Consider the following 17,454-nt stretch of genomic DNA (forward strand, 5'->3'; position numbering starts at 1 on the left):
CAATTAATTGATTTGTTCTCGAGTCCCAAACAAGAGCAGCAACACAAAATGTTAAAAACGACAATATGAATATTGCGATATCAATGTTGGTTAGACGAAAACAAATACATATATGTATGAGAATAAACACATGGCTAAACATCATTTGTGAATCACATCAAAGCTTATATAATTTCAAAGATAAAAGTGAGAGCATCCAACGAAAAACATGTGTATTAATAAAATAGACGCATAATCATCGTATGAAGATAAGTTAAAAACGAGAGATTCTAAAACTTTTGAAAATTATATTATTCTTGCAAACGATGTAGTTACTACGAATTCGAAAAAAAAACTCTAACAAGATGTTATCTTAATTTTTTTTCTGCGTATTTTACAATATTAGATAAATATGGTAATTTTTTTGTTCATGTCACGAAATCGAAAGGATTTTACTCAGAGATCATCGATCCCCTCAACTTCCTTTATTGCTTTTTAACTCATGTTCTGGGTGGTTTTCGACTTTTTTTTCCACCTCTTCTTCTACTTTATAGATACTACCTCAATATATCTTCTACTTTTTTTTTTACATTTAAATGAATCTTCATTTTGAAAACTAAATTTTACATTTTCCATTCACATAATTTTCGAATGATGTTCAATATGATGAGATGTAATTCAGTTTTTTTTCACATGACATTCTTTCAATGCTTTGATTTCTTTTCATATATTTTACCTTATTTTTCAAATTACCAATTTTTGATAACAAGACACTGTTGTATATTTTTCTGTATAATTTTCACCAATTTTTAACAGAAAACTCCGTCTTGAGTGACTAAAATACGGATTCGATTAATCTATTATTTGTATACTCTTTGGATTCGCGATGTTTCAAAGAAATATTTTTCGATAAAACTTGCATTTTCTAGAAAAATATTTTTTTCTTCCGGGTCTCTTTGTTTTAATGCTTACTTACCGCCGTAAAGTTATTCCGGCTTAGATGTTATCTCTGTATGTTTCTTCGAATTTTTTTCATGTATTTACGAGTCCTAACGAAATGTCATTGAGGTTGGATAACTCACATCTCAACAATTCGAGACATACAGCTGTGAAATCTGATTTTTCCTATCTGTAAAAAGTCGAATGCTACTTGGTGCTGATGTCTGAAAATCTGTCGATTTATCTATGTTATGTGTCCATATCCTATGTTTAGCGGTTTGATTTTGTATCAATAGTTTCAGAATTGTATGAGAAAGACATCCGACTTCGTTATATGCAGTCGTCTATAACAGAACTATGAGAAGTTTATTGTATATGACTCATTTTTTAATTTAATAAATAAATATATTTATACCTATTTGGCCGATATATACTTCGTTCTTTCTTTCAGGTCGAAAGAAATAAGAAGGTTTACGTGTATCGCGAAAGCAAAGATGTCATAGGGTCGAAAGCATTCTACTAGCTTTCTGCTACTGCTCTCTTCCCTGACCCAGCTTTTTTCACTATATTATGAATTAACTATTTTCTACCGTGTCCATTCTCAAACATTTTTTCTTTCTCTTTAAATTTTCTTTCAAATATTGTAAAATATGTAATTTAATTGTAAACTCTAATTTGTATAGTATTATCGAAATTGACGGGGGACAAATAAATTATGTTATGTATGTTAAATTTTTTTGAAATGGGATATAATCCGTCAGAATCGGGTTAGTCCATTTGCCATGCCTGTGACATCGTCATGGTAAGCATTAACACTCGATAAAACGCGTTTCGAGATGATCCTGCATGATAGACTTGGAGAATATAGAAAACTACATTCTAAGAGGTTCACAAAATTATCGCATCACATGAATGTAAAATCTTGCAAAAAAATATGCTGATTACAAAAAAAAACTCTCATGAACTTTTTTTTTTTTGGAAGAGTTGAAACATCCGGATGCAAATTGACTCATAACGCTGTTGGCCTCAAATGTAAGAAAAAACTCACGTTATATGACCTCAGATAATGTACAAGAATTCGGTTCTGTACAAGAAAATGCACGTTTCTTAAATTATTGGCGAGATTTTATTAAGTGAGAAATCAAAATAAGAAGAGCCAAAGATAAAAAATAACAACAGTCGATCTCTCGCTGTTTTTCGAAACCGTATTGACCGTTCTGTGAAAAGTTAAATTCCAAGAAGTATAGTTGGGAAATCAGATTTTTCCTATCTGAAAAAGTCGAATGCTACTTGGTGCTGATATCTGAAAATCTGTCGATTTATTTATGTTTTGTGTCCGTGTCCTATGTTTTGCGGCGTGTTTTTGTATCAATAGTTTCAGAAACATGCACGTTTCTTAAATTACTGGCGAGGTTTTATTAATTGAAAAGTCAAAATAAGGAGACCCCCTAGAGTGCAAAATCAAAATAAAGACAACCAAATGTAAAAAATCAGAAATAAGAGGAACCAAGAGTGAAAAAAAAAATATATCTCTTCGTAGAAACTACTAACATCACGATCAACGAGTTTAGTCTATTAGTCCTCTATTCAAAAAAGTCATCATCACCGCCAAAAAGAAAACCTCCAAGGGGTAACTGACGCTTTATTTACTAATGGGCTAACGAGAGAGATTATCGTCAACCACAACCAACAGCGCCCTCAGGCAAGAATACGCCACACACACAAAGATGGTTAAAGTGTATACTGGAGTTCGGTAACAAAACGACAACGCAACAAAGGTTGCTGAGAGAGAGCTCTTGTGTGGGTCGGTATAAGGAAAAAAATCAGTGGCCAACACACTATTGTAGGGCTAACATACACGCGAGTATAACACAATCGAAGGAAGAGAGAGGAATTTTCCCGCCACATTTGTATAATAAGAAAAAAAACCACACAGCACCAAAACGCGCCATTTTTGGTCATCGTATTCACAACATTTTTTTATTGTCGTGCTATAGTCGCAACCGAGGGTTTTATTTAACAGTTTCGTATAAGAAATGTGTGAGAAGTGTGTGAGAAAAAAAAAGCGCCGAAACAGCAACGTCCATAACAAGAAAAGGGGGGGGGGTGAGAAAAGAGTTTTCCCTGTCCATAAAAAATTATATAAAAGCCCTACGGGAAAAAAAGGGGGGTGGGCGAAACAACCCCCACAATCGAGGAAAAGGCCCCGACCAAGAACAGGGAGGGAAAGCACCTGCAGCGCCCCCCTAGCGGCGAACAAAACCCCCGACCAACAATAGGGAGGGAAGGAAAGGGAGGGGGAGCACTCTTGCCCCGAAAGGGGGGCCCATACTACTTAGTGAAACTCAATCAAATTTTCTATATCGAGATCATTGGTGATTACGCAGAACCACTGAACAGGTGCTCACTTTTACAGCATAAAAATGTTCGAAATTAATTTATAATATATAGGACATTTTAACATTAAAATTTAGAGTAGAAACCAATGGTGACCGAAGTCAAACGTCGAATAAATGTGGAAGTTGTATAAATGAGGTTCCACTGTATATCGTACCTCTACTAAAATGGACACTTCCCATTAGCGGACAAAATTTTTGGTCCCATGGGCGACCGTTATCGAGAGGCTCTACAGTATCTGCATCGGCTTCATTCGCAGCTGAAGACATCCGACTCAATTCCATTCGAAGCTGAAGATATCTGCCTCGGCTTTATTAGCCGCTGAAGATGCCTGTCTTCGCTCTCGTCCTGGATCCGCATCTGTCTTGAGAGTTATATTTTATAAGCCTTGCGTCTCTCTCTTTCTTTCCCGAGTAGCATGGCGAAACCAAACTATGATAGACATTTCTTCCTCGGTGAAATCGGGCATTTCGATTGCCCGTAAAAAAAGAAACAGGTAGTTTTTTCGAGATAGTAGTAGGAGATCTCTTCTAAACAGCATGTTGCAAGGTATCCCAGATATGTTCAATAATGTTCATGTCTGGAGATTTAGGTGGCCAGCGGAAGTGTCTAAAGTCAGAAGAGTGTTCCTGGAGCCACTTTGTAGCAATTCTGGACGTGTGGGGTGTCGCATTGTCCTGCTGAAATTGTCCAAGGCCGTCGGAATGCACAATGGACATGAATGGGTGCAGAAGATCAGACAGGATGCTTACGTACCTGTCACCTGTCAGAGTCGTATCTGGACGTATCAGGGGTCCCATATCACGCCAACTGCACACGCCCATAACATCACAGAGCCTCCACCAGCTTGAACAGTCCACTGTTGACATGTAGGGTCCATGGATTCATGAGGTTGTCTCCATACCCGTACACGTCCATCAGCTCGAAGCAATTGGAACCGAGACTCGTCAGACCAGGCAACGTGTTTCCAGTCCTCAACAGTCCAATGTCGGTGTTGTCGGGCCCAGGCGAGGCGTAAAGCTTTGTGTCGTGCAGTCATCAAAGGTACACGAGTGGACCTTCGGCTCCGAAAGCCCATATCGATGATGTTTCGTTGAATGGTTCGCACGCTGACACTTGTTGATGACCCAGCATTGAAATCTGCAGCAATTTGCGGAAGGGTTGCACGTCTGTCACGTTTAATGATTCTCGTCAGTCGTCGTTGGTCTCGTTCTTGCATGATCTTTTTCCGATGTCGTAGATTTAATTTTTTACCGGATTCCCGATATTCACGGTACACTCGTGAAATGGTCGTACGTAAATATCCAAATTTCTTCGCTACCTCGGAGATGCTATGTCCCATCTCTTGTTCGCCGACTATAACACCACGTTAAAACTCACTTAAATCTCAATAATCTGCCATTGTAGCAGCAGTAACCGATCTAACAACTATGCCAGACACTTGTTGTGTTATATAGGCGTTGCCGACCGCAGCGCCATACTCCGATTGGTTCCATATCTGTTTGTTTGCATACGCATGCCTGTACCAGTTTTTTTGGCTCTTCAGTTTTTATATATATATATATATATATATTTTTTTTTTTTTTGACACACCCCGTTGCTATATTATATTTTTTCTTATAAAAAAAAGGTTGAATTAACTAAGAATTGAACACTCGAATACACGAGTTTATGCTTATAATTAAACATTATTTTCAAGTATCAATTAGAGTCAGAGTTTTTACGAAAACTTAACAATATTTGAAAAAATTACCATTTGACATCAAAATTTGCCCAAGAGAATTGAGTTTTTGGAATTTCATTTCTCTGTTGATTTTAACCAAAAAAATATCCATTGAATATTAAAAGAAATTTGAGACCAATTCAACTATATATAAAATATCCTTTATTTTTCATTATGATAGACATATGCAATATTCACTATATATTTTGTCATTTAAAGCAAGATATATACAAACTTTTGATGTAATGTGTATTTTATTGAAAGGAAAAATGAATGAACAAAAATACTTTGCTTTGCTTCTTCCAGAAAATTTTAATGTAAACTGTGGATTAGATATAAAGATTGCATGATTCTCATTCGTACACAAATGCATAACATTCTATTCTAAGATGTGATTCAAGTAGTAAAAATCTATTTCAAAAATAGTTTTTTTTTTCAATGTCACTAGTTTCTTCTTTGCATAAAAATGTTTTATTATTTATAACTTCTCTTGAAAATTCATTTTTATTCGAAGATTCTTTAGAAATAAGCCAGAAAAAAAACAAACCAAGGACAATACGTAGATTAATTTTGAGAATTATGTTATGAAGCAAAGTGTGATCTATGTTCAAGATAATAAAATATTAACCTGATGATATTTATAGGCTGCGGGGGGGGGGGGAAGCAAAAATTCTATCCAATGTTTTTCACTACACACATGGAATTACACAAGAAATAAAACTTGCAAGATGAATTGAAAAACAATCTTAAATTGAACATTTGCATTAAACATGAATTCAACATCATTTTTCAGTTTCTCAGTCATAATGTAATTATATAGAACATAACTACAGGAGTTGGACACGACAAATCCCTTTAACCAAATTTCGTAGGATTATGAAACTTCCATCGTTTAAACACATTTCTTTTTCAGTAGTTAGATACTCTTTCCACTCTGCATTCAAGTTTTTTCATCAAAGCATGTGAGCAATATATACATATTCACAACTTGATGCCAATTTTCTGTGAAGGACTAAAATCATAACCACCATCATTTATTTATATATCAACTTTTTTTAAAAAAAAAATAGGGGAGGTGTAAATGTACCAGTAATGAGACACTTATTTCAAAGATTTAAAAATAAAAAATTAATTTAAGGGGGGAATTTGTGATTTTGAGCTGATAATGATGGATAAATGTTTGACTGATATTGAAAAGTAATTGAGTAAATATTATTTCAACTTTGGGAGCTAACTAACTAAAATGTTTTAAATGGCCCATTACGTATACATTTACCGAACTTGATCAAAACACTCAAGTTTCTTCTTTGCACATTTTTCATTCCTACTTTCCCCTGTTTTTTCTTTGTCTCCAAATCAATTATATTCATACACAGAATTTTTAAGTAAAATATTAGATGAAATCCATAAAATTTGTTGAGCAATATCAGCTTCCCTGTGACCATTACAACATTTTCATATACATTTCCTAAAATTACAAAATCTTCCAAGGTGGTAAAAGATGTGTTTACAAGAATTTCTCTATGCTTTTCTCTCAACATAAATTCAACATCATTTTTCAGTTTCTCAGTAACAATGTAATTATATAGAACATAATTAACTACTACAGGAGTTGGACACGTCAAACCCCCTTTATCCAAATTTTGTATGAGTATGAAACTTTCGTTTAAACACATTTCTTTTTCAACAGTTAGGTAGTCCTTACATTCTGAGCATTTAAGTTTTTTCATTTAGGCATGGGAGCAATATTCCGCTATGTACATGAACACTTTTAAATATTTAGTGGTTGCCTTTTTATGTCATCATCTACTATACAAACATTTTCACCTTCGAATCACTCAAATTAACTGGAACATCCTCATGTTCCAGTGTGAATGTTCCACCTAAAAGCGGAATGTCAGCCGATGCTTTGCACTCTCAGTTTCATTTCGCACTCAAAGACATGCCTGAGAGTGACATTGTATTGAGCACCGGCTAATTGTCTGGTATTTGCCAAACCTAGCCTCCAAATCATCAGTTTGGATTTTTCCAGGCAAAATATATACAAATCCCAATTCTTCAATACAGTATTTTATTAATTCCAAAATAGCTGTTGTTGTCTGTTCGAGAGCCTCGTGAGTTTCCTTTAAGAGCCCTCCCGTTAGACAATTCATTGCTTTCCAACTATTCAACCACACAAGGAAATCTTCTAGAAAATCAACTTTTTCATCATGATCTCTTTGCATCGGGGTCATAAACGGGTGAATTTGATTTCTGCCTTTAAAAGCACTTTTCACATTCATTATCTCCCACCACTTTATGATTACTCTGATAAATTCAGCAGTATCAGTAAAATGAGGGATATTTCTGCCTGGACCCAATATATTTAAAGCTTCGCAAACAAACTTATTGAAGACTTTGAGTACAAGTTTGACGATTTGTCTCTCTAAATTAGAATGTCTGAGAGATTTCCATGTTGGCCCTCTTGCATATGAGATAACATTTGCAGAGAGTCTATGTCATACAGTTGTCTCAATGACACAAAAGATGCTGTACAAAAATTGTCAACTAAAACATCAATGTTGTTCGGGTAAAAATAGCACTTGCCATCATTTCTTTGATTCAACCAGTTATTTCTGATATTTTTTAAACAAATGCACACTATCTATAACAAAAAATAGTGGTCTCGATGGCCACTGAGGATGGGGATACACATATAAATTCTTATGTGGCTTTGTGAACAAGCTTATTGTTTTTCTATTGGTAGCATTGTTATCAGTGACAACACCAATAACTGTGAAACCAATATTTTCTAAACATAAATAACTTTTAGGATAACGTTATGTAACAATACATGATTTACCTTGAACGCAGGTAAAATATGCACAACTTCTTTAAAAGAGGACGTTAGGCTGGAAACCATAAACACAAAAGCACTCTTCGCAACTTCTTCTGTGTTGAAGGCCATGCCAACAGCAGAACCTCCCTTATAATCAAAATAAGGTTTTATGTAAATTTCGTCAACAAGAAAAATAACTTTATCTGCATCAGAAATATATTTTGCTCTGGCTTTTATGTACATCAAGAAATTTTGACTAACCTCCTCGATTGGTGAAACCGGTAGTCGCTGACTAACTTTCCTCAAAGTTGATGGATGAGGCAGTATCATTTTATTGCTAGATCTTATAAATTTGTACGCATGTGGCGAAATTGAATGTAACAGAGTAGCAAATACTATGATGTCATTAGAGTATTTCAAGTTGGTTTTTTGCACAAAAACCAATCTTAATTTGTTCCTCTACAAAATCTATCAGTAATTCATTTTCATCAGTCTTCAAAGAAGACAGAGCATCATTTAAGAAATCTATTTTAGAGGAATTTTCCTCACACATAGGATTCATACTTTTAAGTGTGTCTAATATGTCAATCTCTATGCTCTCTCTATGCAATCTCTCCAATCTCTCTTTCTCTATCTCTATGCTCTCTGCACCATGATAAACGGATTCTCCTGTCCGTAGAAGTGAGCGGGACGCAAACAGCAGGTCTTCTTGCAAACAACCCTCTCTCATGAAGTCTTTTGGAAACAGTCACCCTTGATACACGGGTTCCTGTGGCTGCATACAAGTCACGAGAGAGCTGAGAAGCTGTAGCACTCCTGTTACGCCTCGCTATAATCAACAAATGCTGATCTTCTGTGGCCGCCATGGCTCTTGGACGACCTTGCCCAGGCTTTCTCTCGATGGATCCGGTATCCTTGAACTGTTTCCATAAGTTACACACAACGCTGGGCGTTAAATTGAACTATCTACAAATCTAGACTTGAGATTGGCCTGCTTCTAGCCTCCCCACAATTCGCCACCTCATTCCATCATCTAAACGTTGGTGGTTACTCATTTTTACTGTTACAATTTGAAATTAACCAATTGCTGCAAAATAACACCAAGAAATTCGCCTAGGTGTGCTAGCGAACGAAATGCGTCTTAACTTACGCGCGCTTATAAAGCCTGTTTCTCTACTGGCTCCGCCTACACACACGTGTACGCTTACGTATTTGACGTACAAAATTTGCATTTTTGTCTAGAAGCAGTGGTTTTACATTCAGTTCAGTTCTTTTCATGAAATTAGATAAAATATGCAAATTCTCTTTATTTATTTCACCAGTGTATATCAATTAAGTCATTGAAATATGTAAACTTATATGGGAGAGTAAATTTTGAAATTTTTTTCAATGCAATACTTTTTAGATAAACAGAAACATTAAGATTACTTACAACCACTGAATGCGAAATCTGTGGGTATGGTTGTGTATCCAAATGATAAACACAAAATTTGTCACTGATTCGACACTTCATAAAAATTGTCAAGACCAAATGTTTCAACACATCACTGTAGATCTTCCATACTGCTGATTTGTCTCTGTTGAGAATATGTTGCTGCATCAGTCACACTTTCCTCAAGGGCCGTTTTTAAGCGTTCATTCTTTCAGTGTTTTTTAGAGTTTGGAGATAACCTTCGTTCAATAGAAAATGCCATAGAACTTGAGGGATATCCTTGAAAGATGCATGGCACACAGCGTTCTTTCCTCTCTTAATTTTCAACGGAGCTGCTAAAGTCTTACCACTGTTATCATCAAAAGCCGAAGATGTCTCTTTCCATTACTCTGACCATTACTTGTTCGCCATAAGAGATGGGACAAATAATCTGCTGCTAAATTATAACACATTTTTAATTAGAACACATTTCACCAGTTAAACAATTATTGTGTACTACTATTACAGCTAGTTATATACTAGTTCATAAATTATATGGTGCATTACTAGTTAGGAGTAAATAATGATTTACATTTCCTTGATTCGATATGAAATTGTAATTAATTAAAAACAAAAATCATTTTGTAAGTAATATTAACATACTATGTATCATTGTCAAATTTTATTGTCAGTATCATGGCAATATCCCCCAATTACCAGTTTTTAAATATCTATTGAAATAAAAAAGTTCCATATTTAAAATTCAATATGATTTAAAATTACCAATAATTTCATTTTTTAATTAAAACCACTAATTTCATTTACAATTGTGATGAATTTTACGAAAATTAATATTCGGCCACGGAATATTTGATATCTGGCCAAAACATTAGCTGAATATTTGGTACTCGGTTATTCCGTCGAATCACTATTTGTCCCATCTCTATTCTTAATACGTTACTCAAATCGGAGTTAATTTTTTTGCATTTCGTTTCGTTGTTTTGTTTTTTAATTTCTCTCAAAGAATAAAACAATATACGAAATGAGCACTTACAATACTGCGATCATTGGGTACGAAGTTCTTTCTGTGGATGGCATTCAACCACTTCCTCTTCAGATCTTCGCATTTCGGAAAAGAAAATACGGATACTTCCGGTCCGGACAGATAATTACCTCTGCAATACGGGACACAAAACTTGTCAGGCATATTTCTAGAAAAATATCGCTACATTAACAATCGGCGACCACGTGCGTTCGTTACGAACTGATGTTTTAATGGCGATTACTTGGGACAAGCAGCGTCGTCCGGGGAGAATGCCGAGAAGAAGAAAATCTCTTTCTCGTTTAGGCAGGAGTGTGATGACGTCACAGCATCGAAAATATCGCGGGCGAAGGCTTTCTAATCTAGAAGGTATTGACAGAGCTGCACCCATCAGAACAGGTGTGTGCCGGGTATTTCTTTCAGAAGTGAGAGGATGAGATAGTGAATTATGACTCGCGAGAAAGCTTTATCGATTCTGAAAACTGGTAAGAATCACTTTAGTACCGACACAAGTAACTACAAGAAAAGCAGGAAAATGGTAAAACGCATTTCATCCTTCGTCAAGTCAGCATCTATGATTCGAGGTTATCGCCGCATTGGAGTATTTTTTTGTGACAATTATGACCATTTATAATTAGCCATAGCTAATCATAATTATTATTGTTAGCTATGGCAACTCTAACAGTCAAAGTAATCCGAATATCAATATCTTAGTGATCCATATATAGGGATCGACATGTAGGGGCCGGCGAAAGCCCGTAATTCGGACATTGGCCGGGTCAACTGGGCTGGCCAGTTCGCGAAGTGGCCAACTTCGGGCTTTGACAGTCACATATATAAATATACAGGGTGGTAACTATCTACCGCCCAATAATTACACACGTGATTTCTTGTGAAAAACTAATATAGAAAAGTGTTTTCCGTTTTTCGATCAGACGAATATTAAGTGAGTTATAAGCTTTTAAAATTTTGTGACTCGTCATTTTTCTAACGGTCAGTCATATGCCAAACACCGAACCAAAGTGCATTTCTCCGTCAGCAGCGGGTTGTCACTTCTTAAAAATGAATTTAAATATTCAATGCCATTAGAAGCCAAGTTCGGCCTTCTTCCTTCACGATTGGCACTTTTCTCTCCATGTAGTGCGATACTATAACCTTGCTATTACGTAACGCTTACGATGAGCCGTTAAAACCCAAAACGGCTCCGTGATATGATTGGCTGCCGATGATGTAACAAAAATGAATGGGTTACCGGCTGCGAGGGATTTGGTGAAGAAAGTGGCAGTACATGGTTGGCGTCGAAATTTCATTTTGTTTATGCTTTCCTTCTTCGCTGATCGTACCGCCATTTTTCCCTCACGTTTTGCGCTTGCTTTTTCTCGGGTTTTTAATTCGTAATTGTCATTCCATGACGAAAATAAACGGCCAACAAACAATATATTCTACTTTCGACTACTGTTGATGCGTTCAGAATGTGAAAGCACTCGGCTCGACATTCTTCGCAATCATCTGATTGATAAGCTATTGACATGAAATTGAATGCGAGGAGCATGTATTCTCATCGATCCTGGGTGAGTTGATTCGTTTGTTAAAATTATTCGTGGTCGAACTTCGATTTAACGAATTGTGTAAAACCGGCATTTCCATACCTTAAATTGAGAAAATTGTTTTATCGGGAGGGGGAGGGGGTGACATTATTAATGCAGATATATGCACAGAAACTTCCTAAAATTCCTTGAATCAAAGAAATCGTGATACGACCATCATTGAAATTGCTGGGCAGGGGCGTTCTAAGAGCATCACGGCCCCCAGAGGCGTACGCAGTGCCGGGGGGGGGGCCTTCCCAAACCGACCAAAAATTAGGAAAAAATACGCCAGAACCTTAACCCTTTAAGCGGTTTTTAAAATTTTCCTGATGTGCATCGCAATTGCCACTTATGTTTATAAAAGTGTGCTAAAAGAACCAGAGATATTTCGGGGTGACCAAAATAAAATAGATCAAGTTTAACAAGATATCTCAAGATTGCCGCTGTAAGGGTTTACTGTGATTTTTGTGGGGCCAAGTGTGATTTTGCTGTTCCCACCACTAGAATTTGATTATTGATTTTGCAACTGTGTTTTTTCCCCATGTGAAATTAGTAGCCCTTCTGAATTTTGTGCCCCCCCCCCTCCCCAGTTCTGGCCCTGAGTTGTGTTTTTTAAATACACGATTTTCTTTTTTTGTAGATTTTGATCTTTGGAAAGGCAGTCAAAATATTTCTATCAAAAGCAGCATCAGAATGATACAAAATGAATGTGGAAGACCTTTGTCTGTCATAGGTCAGGAAATTTCGCCAGCAGATGCACTAGCCATAGAGGTTGGAAAAGTCAGGGTAGCGGAAAGATGAATGTCTAGTGTACTGCTGAAATAATATTATTTGAAAGTTCAGGAATCAAAGTACAGCACTGGCAAAGTTACTTTGGGCAAACCTTTGGCTCTTACCAAAGCAGAGAGGTAAGAAATTGTGATTCTTCCCCCTTCCTCAATGCATCTTTTCTAGTTATTGAGCTTATACCTCTATATTTAATGACATGTTGGTAGCAATGAAGTCATTAACACACTAACCTACATTTTTCTATATTCAATTGTGCCTTTTTTTTTTTCAAAAATGTTATAGCCATGAAAACTACAGAAACAATCTAAAAATCAATGTTATATTAGAAATAGTACCATGGCCCCCTCCACCAGGGGCAGCTCGAGCTTGACTGCGCGGCCTGGGTGCAAAGCCTTGTGTGCTGCCCCTAAAGAAAACTTGCGAGAGAGGCTGACATTAGGGTTTCTAAATTCTTGACATTTTTGAGCGTCCGGGAACAGGATATTGTATTTCCAGACAATTTGGGAAATCACTTATTTACAGTGGAACCCTGTTTATATAACTAATTTATAATACTTTCTCATTTATATTACGTTTAGATTTAGCCTCAATTATTCTCTATACTTTTTAAAAAAAAAAAGTTATATTTCATTTATGCATCATATAACTTCAACTACACTACGTTTTCACTCCGATTTGAATCCCAAATTTTGGCAAAAGTATCATTTCACTCAATTAATGTACATGGGAATTTTTTGAAATCTCACTTAACATATCGTGTATGTAAAACACTGCAATTAGACAAATACTTAGATTTTTATACACCTTAGGTTTTGGTTTATGACACTTAATAATAAATGGCAAAGTATAATAAAATTTTGCAATGATACAGTCAATAGATTTTTAGAAATTGTGTTTTAAACCCAAGTAAAATGTCAGAAATAACATTCTTCATAAAACGCCGTTAAAATTTTCATTCACAGATTACTTGATGTAAAAACCAGGGTTGGGTCAAAAGACATAAGCGTCAAAATCTTAAATGAATGCTTTTGGATGATGTTTTGAACACAATAAGTATATAATATTATGAAAAACACTTTCATATGTTTCATTTTATCTACACTACTGATTACCTGTGTTCAATTTACTTAGCAAAGTGGAGCTGTTTATTCAAAATATGTGTGATAGGAGATCAGGGATAGGTTTCTTACCTCAGAAATTAGCTCAGTATTAAAACAGTCAAAAACTTACTGATGTCAAACAGTTTTTGTTAACCTGATAGATAGGTTGAATAACAAAACGCTTTTATGTAGATTTAACATGTTTTTATATTTTGAATTATAATTACTGAGCACAAAATATCTATTTTGATATTTTAAATTTTCTGATCTACCCACAAAATTTTATTCCATTTAAAATTTCTCGTGTAGCATCTGTTAATACACTAATTGTGCTCATTTATTCTCACCTAAAAATTTTATATCTTAGGTCATATAAATCCAGAGTTTTAACAAGTATTTTTAATCAAAGAACTGGCAGGACATGATGCCCATTGCATATTTAGATACAGCTTCAGTCAAAAAACCATTGCATTATAAATGCTAGTAAATATACCATATCATAGTAAAAAAATTTATCCTTACTCATGCACTAAGTTACAAGAGTTTCTTAAGCATCATGTACAAGCCAGCACTGCCAAATTAGAGAAAATTTTAGTCTTACAATTTATTATTTTGATTGCAAGATATATTCTAATGTTATACACGATAAGGGTATCGCTTTGAATATCAGTGATTATTTAGATAATTTAATAATAACAGAAAACAACATTACATTTATGATGTAAAAGAACTTTTTTAAATACCTCTGTTATGAAGAGAGTACAGCAGATGATTTATATCAATACACATGTATAAGCAGTTAAAGAAATTTTGGAGGATCAAGAATCATCTTGGATTGAAGAATATTAAATCATTCCATAGTTTTTCGTTCAGAATTTATGCTATGCTTTATTAAAAAGTGTATATTTATTAAAAAATGTATATTTATTAAAAGTGTATTTGTAAGAAAGAAAACATATATTGTCCAAAATAATTCTTTAGAGTAGAAAGCTATTTTACAATCATATTAAGTATTTATTCTTTGTATAACAGTCACTTTGAACATTACATGTAATTAACATATGCATTTCCAATGAGAATTTTTATATTGAAAAGCAATATTTGAGGTAACTTGCCAATCCTGGTAAAAATTCAACTTTAAAGTGGGCATAGCTTCGGTTCTAAGCGTCAAAGGCCTGGTTTGGAATCACAAAAAATGGGGCTTTCATAAAAAATGAAGAAAAAAACAAACCAATATTTTTTTCTTCCAAAATGTGGACTCTTATAGTTTCAGATAACAATAACCAATTGATAACTATAGCCGAAAGAAACCCAGAAGCCAAATGATGATCTTGAGTCCTACTTGGTCAAACAGGATACATGAAAACAGGGCAACTCCATTTTACATATAGCTCAGGGCTTGACAAATCTCAGTCGACGTGGTGATTATAAAATGGGTAAATAGTCGCCTGAAATTCATGCGATTGTTAAAATGGAGTCTAAGGGTGGCACAAAATTTTCTGATTTTATTGCAGTGTGCCTTTCAACATCAGGAGGAGTCATTAAGTCTCTGAAAAGTCGAAAAACATTATTTAGGACTGTTTTGAGGGGAAAAAAAAATCTTTTTTTTTTTAAATTCAGTCATGTGTTTAATTTATGTACTGTATGTGTTCTATAGATCCCTCAAGGCAGTCTTTCAAGCAAACTGGATTTGGATAATTGACTGAGAATTTGAAGTTTCTTTTTTTGATCTTACCTTTTGTGTGCCTGCATTGCCGGAAGTTCATTACAAAAGCAGCTTCACACGTCCATGGATTATAGCAGCTAATAATATTCAGATAGCCTATCGATGTCATGTGCAAGCAAAAATCATCAACCAGAATACAGAAATGTTTGTCAATGGGGTGGAGGGGTGTTGCATTTTTTAATCTCCTACAAAAGTATGGTTAAACCTCAGCTTCTAAATGCAAAAAAAAAAAAAAAATAACAAAAGCCATAAGTCCTGATAACTATCAATGAACTTTTGCCTATGCTACAATATTGGTCCATTCTATATTTTATATTAGTGATTGATAGCAATATCCAAATGATAGCATTATGCATGATTTCAATAAACCGCATCTACTGTATTGTGTAAGAAGAATTTTGGCCTCCTCCGATACCCTCCACCTCCCTTGTCAGCAAAATTTTAAATATATTATAATAATGATTTCAAATATTTTCAGAAAAAAATATTACAAAAGAAAACACCTTTTACGTGCTATTGTAATCATTTTCAATCATTTTAAAGGTTGGTAACTCAAAGTTTTTCTGTAGGAAATTCCTTGGTTCCCCCCCCCCCTCTCAAAAGTCAATTCTGCTCAAGTGTATTGTAGCATGTTTTTTGTTCCATGCATGATGCTAAGGTGAAAATGGGGTTTCACCTGTTCTGCCATCTTTTTAAAACTATCCCATCTTTTTTGGAACACCATCTGTTTGCTCACCGTCCTTGCTTGAGTTAAAAACCTATTCCCAGCATCAGTCCTCGCTTGGGAAATTTCCCTGTTGTGGCCTTTCAGTTTGTATTTGTATTATTAATTGATAAATGAATGTTTTTTTATCATAACTGCTTGTCTAGTATTTTACAATTGTTTTCATTCTCTTTTCAGATAAAATGAAAGCTGGGGTCTTTCTCCACAAAACACTAGATGATATCAGATTCATTAGTTTCAGTTCTCGAAAGGAAACATTTAATCACCAAAAAGACAACATTCAAAAGGAGTTTGACACTTTTATGCTAAGAAAGTAGAAATGATCGAAAGTTTAGAAAGTCCTTTGCATGTGCATAGTGGCTGCAATCATACGTATTGTAAATGAACATTAGTTGATATTTTTTCATCAATAAATACTTCAATTTCAATTTACTGTATTTTGTGATTTATTTACAAAAATGATGTGAAATTTTCATTGAACTCTGAAGACTTGCTAGGATTTGGAGCGGAGGTGCTTTTGAACTTTTTCTAAACAAGTCTGATTCCTATCCTTTGTTACTGTATTAATTTATATTCACCAGCTTATGAATTTTGATATTCGAGAAGTGGAAGATATTTTGAATAACATTGAATTTTGAAAATATAAAGGTATTTGAGTATTGCTTTTTTGGCAATAATGGTAGCCTATCAAAAAAAATGTTATTACCCTTTTAGACCTTGAATTCAATGATAACACACCTACAATCCTTAAAGTCAGGGCTGAACTCACTAAGTTGAAAAAACTAACTCTTTTCCCATAATATTTAGTGCAAAGCAATGTAAAAACAATAGGTTGCTTGTATTCCCATCCACGCCATCATTCCTCTAGTGATTAAAGCACAAAACTTGGGTGAAACCTGATAACGTGAGCGCATACAAACAAACGAAATTTTGAATAGCTCAGTTTATTTGTGCAGTATTTCCAATACTTCAAGTGTAAAACCAAAGCATAGAAAGACTGGCACCGAAGAATTTAATTTGATAGTTTGTTGTTCGAACAACATTTCATTTTGTGTCAACGTCTCTTTTCCAGCAATTAAAAAAATCTGCCAAATTACTGATCTCCCCGTTGGTCTCTGCTCAGTAGCGTACGCAGGATTTTCTTAAGGAGAGGTGCTCATTTTTTTTCACCGAAAAAAAAAACCACTGATAGCTTGGGGAGAGCATATAGGTTCCCTGAG

The 17,454-nt window shown here is 35.0% G+C and overlaps 1 protein-coding gene and 1 long non-coding RNA gene across 2 annotated transcripts in view; one reads left to right on the plus strand and one right to left on the minus strand.

Moving 5' to 3' along the window:
• LOC149080388 (acetyl-coenzyme A synthetase, cytoplasmic-like) overlaps positions 1-17,454 on the minus strand; it is a 1,034,375-nt gene that overhangs the window by 251,166 nt on the left and 765,755 nt on the right. The gene's annotated exons all lie outside the window — the stretch shown is intronic.
• On the plus strand, positions 11,488-16,662 carry LOC149080392 (uncharacterized). Its single transcript, XR_016193567.1, has 3 exons — positions 11,488-11,880; positions 12,536-12,803; positions 16,412-16,662. It is a non-coding gene; the product is annotated as an uncharacterized LOC149080392 (long non-coding RNA).

The sequence above is a fragment of the Pholcus phalangioides genome, unplaced genomic scaffold, assembly GCF_987345545.1.
Source record: "Pholcus phalangioides strain wild (caught in Gottingen) unplaced genomic scaffold, Ppha-v1.0 ptg000011l_1, whole genome shotgun sequence".
Classification (NCBI taxonomy): domain Eukaryota; kingdom Metazoa; phylum Arthropoda; class Arachnida; order Araneae; family Pholcidae; genus Pholcus; species Pholcus phalangioides.